The sequence below is a fragment of the Lasioglossum baleicum genome, unplaced genomic scaffold (assembly GCF_051020765.1).
Source record: "Lasioglossum baleicum unplaced genomic scaffold, iyLasBale1 scaffold0099, whole genome shotgun sequence".
Lineage (NCBI taxonomy): Eukaryota > Metazoa > Arthropoda > Insecta > Hymenoptera > Halictidae > Lasioglossum > Lasioglossum baleicum.
In genome coordinates this window covers 16954-23752 of record NW_027469159.1, presented here as the reverse complement: position 1 = coordinate 23752, position 6799 = coordinate 16954, and positions in this window count along the sequence as shown.

Here is a 6799-nt window from a genome sequence, read left to right as displayed (position 1 = left end):
TAAAATGTCGAATGTCAGTACATGATTCTAACATCAGACAATTGGCACATTCACCACACGATAGCTATGTAACTTCGGACCAGCAGCCCTCAATGTACTCATTTTCAGCACCCGGTCAGCGTAATGCATTTGTCCCGTGGCGGACCATCTCTGAAGGGACTCTATCATAAATCAGCTTTCCGACTTTCGCTTTTGCCCCTTTTACGCTATCATCAAAAACGTTGTCATCCCACGTAAATAAATACGTTTTGTGAACTGATAAGCTGTTTCAGCCGGTGCATATGGGGGCGCATGAGTTTATCTCAAATTATTTATATTTTTTATTCGTTTGTTTTATTCCGGACTGGCCTCAAAGTATTCTAAACTGCTTGAAATTTGAGAATATGTTTTTTTTCACCAAAATTACAATTTAAATAGCCAATAGTAACTACTTTATATGCATGACGAGTATTCTCGTCAATACACAAAATCGTGCCACTTCTCCATGTGGAGTATACTCGTTAATCACAGTTAACTGGTTAAAGCAGGCCACTAATCCATTATAGAACAATACCTATTCGTGTTGAATTATACTTCTCACAGAATGACTTAACCTCCGAAAAACTGTACCGCTGCATCGAGAGTATATCATCGTGTTCAATGGAATAAATTCCAATATATTTTAATTACGGGCACCATAACTCCATGTATGTGTTAGAAGATCGAGTGTCAATCCGCATCAGCAAGTTACATCTCTCTTTGCGGGTCGATTGGATATGTCAATAGCTTCACCTATCCAGTGATTTGGAGTGTCAAACCAGGTATTCCAGGTGTAAATCCCCTCAACAGTGTTGCCAATAGACACCTTAATTCACGGTTTGGATAGTAAAGCAGAGCGGCAAACCGTTTGAGAGCATTGCCAATTGGAATAAAGTTAAACACTTTACCTAACGCCTTTCCTTTCGCGAACCACGCTTGCTGCGTCGAGAGTATAAATTCGTGTTCATGGAAAAAAATTAGTATACACTCTAGTGACGAGCACGTCAATTTCATGCATGAATTAGAAGGTCGAGGGTCAAATCGCGCGAGAACGTTACCACCATCTGTGACAGATGAACGGCTATGTCAATACCTTCACCTACCCTGTGAGGACAGGCAAACCAGGTATTCTGGGAGTAATTCCGCTGAGGAGTGTTGGCAGTAGGCACCTTATTCACGGTTTGAATATTACAGTAGGGCGTCAAACCGTTTGAGAGCGTTACCAATTGGTATAAAGTCAATTACTTTACCGATGGCCTTGCCATCGGAATAGCAAACAGGTCGTTTCGAGAGTATAGCTTCGTGTTCAGAGAAACACATTAGTATATATTTTAGTGCGGGCACATTAAATTGATGTATGAATTAGAATGTTGATGGTCAAACCGATCGAGAACGTTACCACCCTCCTTGAGTGTCGATCGGCTAGGCCTTAGCTTCACCTATCCTGTGATTTCCAGTGTCAGACTATATATTCCTGGAGAATATCTGATGAACAGTATTGGCATTAGACAACCTTACATCGCAGTACGAATATGATAGTAGAGCGGCAAACGGTAGGAGAACATTACCAATTGGTATGACGACAATCAACTTCCCGGGCACCATACTTTCCCTGATTGAAACCCGGTGTATCGAGGGTATAACTACGTGATTATAGAAGAAAATTTGTATTAACTTTAGCGACGGATGCCTTAATCTCGTGGATGAATAATGAGATCGCCAGTCAATCCGTTCGAGAACGATATCACCATCTTGTGTCGCACATCTAAGTCAGTATCTTCAGGGATCCTATTATTCCGATTGTGAAATCAGGTATTCCGTGAGTAAATGAGCTGTGCCGCATTGGCAATGGACACCGTATTTCACGGTATGAATAATAAAGTGGAGCATCAAGCTGATTGAGTGCGATATTAATTGGTATGAAGTCTATTGATTTTGTTGCGACCTTACACGCCGAAAGCCAATCGCGCTGTATGGAGAGTACAACTTCGTGTTCGGAATATGTAATTAGCATTCATTTCAGTGATGGCCACCTTATCTTCGGGTATTAATTAGAAGATCGAAGATCAAACCGTGCGAGAACGTTACCACCTTCATTGAGAGTTGCACATCTCAGTGAATATCTACGTCTATCCTGTGATTCCCCGAGTCAAACCAGGTATTCCGGAAATAAGTCCCCTGTATAACATAGGCATTAAGCCGCACAATGCAAGGAATAATTATTAAAGTACAGAGTCAAACCGCTGTAGATCGTTTCCTAGTAGTATGCAGTTATACTATTTACCGGATACCTTACCCTCCGAGGACCTAACCCGTCGTAGGTGGTATCTTGCTTAGTGTTCACAGATACAAATTGGTAGGTATTTTAGCAGACGGAACTTTATTTTTATGTATGAATAAAATAATCGAGAGTCAAACCTTGCTAGAACGATCCCACCTTCTTTACGGAACGAAAGGCTAAGCCAATTGCTGCACCAACCCTGTTATTTCGATAGTCAAACCATGTATTTCGGAAGTTTAGCCGATGCAACAGTATTGGAAATAGACACCTTATCTCGAGGTAGGAAAGTTAATGTACAGAACTTAACCGTTGGGGAACATTAGCAATTGGTATAATGGCAGCCATTTTACCAATTACCTTACCTACCGAGACCCTGTCCCGCTGCACCGAGTACGTTGCTTAGTGTTCACGGATACAAATTAGTAGACATTTTAGCAGACGGAATCCCAATTTTCGTGTATGAATAGAAAAATCGGCAGTCAAACCGTCCGGGAGCGCTACCACCTTCATTGAAAATGGAACGGCGAAGTCAATAGCTCCACCCACCCTGTGATTGTCAGAACTAAGACAGGTATTCCTGGAGTAAATACGCTGTACTGTATCGGCAATGGAAACCCAAATTCCCGGTATAAATATTAAAGTACAGGGTCACACACTAGTGCTACGTTCCCGAATAGTATAGAGTCAAACATTCTACCGAAGGCATTACATTCCGAGAAGCTGACCCGCCGTATCGAGGATATAACTACGTGTACATGGCTCCACATTAGTATACATTTAAGTGACAGGCTCCTTAATTTCAATGTGAATAAGGAGATCGAGAATCAAATCGATCGGAAAATTTTCACCTTCTGACGGAGACCAACGGCTAAGTCAGCAGCTTCATCTATTCTGTTGTTCGTAGCGTCAGCCCGGGAAAACCGAGAGTAAGCTCGCTCGAGAGTATTGGCAATAGACACCTGAATTCACGGTCTGAATATTGAAGCAGGCCGCCGAGCAATTGTCGAACATTACCTAAATGTGTAGGTTCAAATTTCTGCCTGCATGCCTTACCATCCGGGAAACTAAGCACTCTGTATCGGGAGCATAACACCGCGTTCAGAGGTACGAACTAGTGAACATTTACTGACGAGCACCTTAATATCATGCATGAATTAGTGGAGCGAGGGTCAAACCACGTGAGAACGTTTCCACCTTCTGTGAGAAACGAGCGGCTATGTCGATAGTTTCACATATCCTGCGATTCCGAGAATCAAAGCAGGTATTCCGGGAGTACATACGCCAAACAGTATCGGCAATAGACATCTTAATTCACGCTATGTATAATGAAGCAGACCGTGATACCGTTGTAGATCGTTACCTAATGCTATAGAGTCAAACTTTATCGCGAAGTGATAAGGAGCCCGTCACTAGAACGTCTACTAATTTGTATCGCTGAACACGAACTGATACCCTCGATACAGCGGACTATGTTCTCTGAAGGTAAGGTATCAGGTAAATCGAATGTCCTTATGCCAATTGGTAACGTTCTCAAACGGTTTTACGTTCGAATTTGATAATCATCCCGTGAATTCAGGTGCCTATTGTTAATACCGTTCAGCTGACTTAATCCTGGAATACACGGTTTGACTCTCGGAATCATAGAAATATGTGAAACTATTGACACAGCGTTCGACTTTCAAAGAAGGTGGTATCGATCTCGAGCAGGTAGACAGTGGATCTTCGTATTCCTTCACGATGTTATGGTGCCCGGCACTGAAATGAAGTGAGTTAGCTTCTCGGAAGGTAAGGCCTTCGTTTAAAGGTTTGACACCACACGAATTGGTAAACTGCTACAACGGCTCGAATGTGTACTTTAATATTTCTGCCGTGAAATGGGATGCCTAGTGACCATACTGAGCGACAGATTTTCTCGCGGAATACCTGATTTGATGCTCGCAACCATAGGATAGGTGAAGCTATAGCTATAGCTTTTCGATTCCATATATGGTGGTAACGTTATCGAGCGGTTTGACCCTCGAACTTCGAATTGATTCCTGGAATTAAGGTGCGCGCCCGTAGAATTTATAGTAATTTGTTCCTCTGAAAACGGTCGTCTTACTCTTGATACAGCGGGAACGATTCACGGTAGCTAAGGCTTTCGGTAAAAGGTTTGTCTCGATACAAATAGATAACGATCTCAAACAGTTTGGCGTTCTACTTTAATATGCAAAGCGTGAAGTATGGTGACTATTCCCAATAACTTTCAGCGAATTAAACTCTCGGATTATCTGTTTTGACTATCGGAATAACAGGAGAGGTGAAGCTATTGTAAAGGCCGTTCGTCTCTCAAAGAATGTGGGACCGTTCGAAAAATGTTTGACCACCGATCTTTCTATTCATACACGAAAATAAGTAGTTTGTCTGCTGTAATGTATACTAATTTGTATCTCTGAACAGAAAGCAATATTCTCGATACAGTAGGTTTTGATCTTAGAGGGTATGGTCTTCGGTAAGAAGAGTAACTCTATACCAATGGGTACAGATTTCAGACAATTTGACTGTCTACTTAAATGCTCATACCGTGGGTTATGGTATCAATTGACCATATAATTCTGCGGATATACTACACCAATGACTTGTTTGACTCTCAGATTCACAGGATAGGTGAAGCTATGGGCTTAGCCGTCCGTCACTTACAGAAATTGGTAATATTATCGGACCATTTGACCCTCGATATTTTAATTCACACATGAAGTTATGGTGCCTGTCACTGAAATGGATACTAACATCTATCTCTGAACACGGAATTTATACACACGATGCAACGGGCGATGTTCCCAGAAAGTAAGGCCTGCGGAAGGGAGTTTGTCTCTATAGCAATAGGTATCGTTTTACAACAGTTTCTCACTGTACATTGATATTCGGGCCGTAAATTAAGATGTCAATTGCCAATAGTCTTCAGCGGACTTACTCTCGGTTTTCCCGGGTTGACTCACCGAATCACAGGAGAGGTGAAGCTATTGACTTAGCCGTTCGTATCTCACAGATGGTGGGAACGTTCTCAAGCGGTTTGACAGTGTACTGTAATATTCAAATCGTGAAAAAAGGTGTCTGCTGCCTTACAGTTTTGCGGATTTACTCCCCGAATACCTGGCTTGATCCACCGAATCACAGGATATGTAAGTATATTGACTTAGTCGTACGAACCTTAAGGAAGGTGGTAACGTTCTCGGACGCTTTGACTCTCGATTCTGATATTTATATACAAATATGTCGTGTCCGTCCGCCAAAATGTGTTCTAATTTGTTTCCGCGAACATTTTCAGGACAGTCGCTACAACGGGTTTGGTTTTCGGAAGGTGAGGTATTCGGTAAAAGGAATGACTTAATACGAATTGGTTATGTTCACAGACGGATCGAACCCATACTTTAATACCCATGTCGTGCATTAATGTGTCTATTACCAGCACTGCACAACGGAATTTCTGCCGGAATACTTGGTTTGTCTCTCCAGATCAAAGGATAGGTGGTTTTATTGACATAGGCGTTCGACTATCAAGGAAGGTGAAAACGGTCTCGAACAGCTTAGCCATGCATTTTGTAATTCATATATAAATTAAGGTGCCCGACAATAAAAGGTATACTCACTTGCTTCGTTGGACTGGAAGATACACTCTCGATGCAGCGGGTTAGATTCACGGAAGGTAAGACCGTCTGTAGAAAGTTTGACTCCATAACAGAAGGTAACATTCTCAATCGTTTTGGCGCTCCACACTAAGTTTCATTCCGTGAATTAAGATGTCTATTGCCAATGCTATAAAGCGGATTTACTCCCTGAATACCTGGATTCACTCTCGAAATCGCAGGATATTTCTCAGAAGGTAAAGAATAAAAAAATAAGTGCATATTGAAAGGGTATCATACATATATATGAGTAAAGGGTCTAAGGTACAAAGGCGATTCATTTACGTTGAATGTATGAAATTTCAATTGAAAATTTAAAAACGGTTATTTGACCGGTCCTGGTAGGAATAGTGATAAAGTAGGCCGTCAAGCGGATGTACAATATTACGTATTCGTGAGTGATTAAACTTCTTACAGAATTCCCTGCCGTCCGAAAAACTGACCAGCTGCATTGCACACCGTGTTTAGAGGTACGAAATAGTTTACATTTTGGTGACGAGTACCGTAATTTCATGTATGAATTGGAAAGTCGGTGGACAAACCGCTCAAGGACGTTGCCACCTACTGCCAGGGTCGAATGGCTAAGTTAATAGATTCACATATCCTGTGAGTCCGAGGGCCGAACCAGGTATTACGGGATTAAATGCACTCTACATTACTGGCAATATACACCATAATTCGTGATTTAAACTTAAAGTAAGGAGTCAAGCCGTTGTAGAACACAACAAATTGGTACAAGGGCAGACTATTTACCGGATACCTTACCATTCCTACAACCTAACCCGCAGTAGCATATATTATGCTTATTGCTCACGGAAACAAATTAGTAGACATT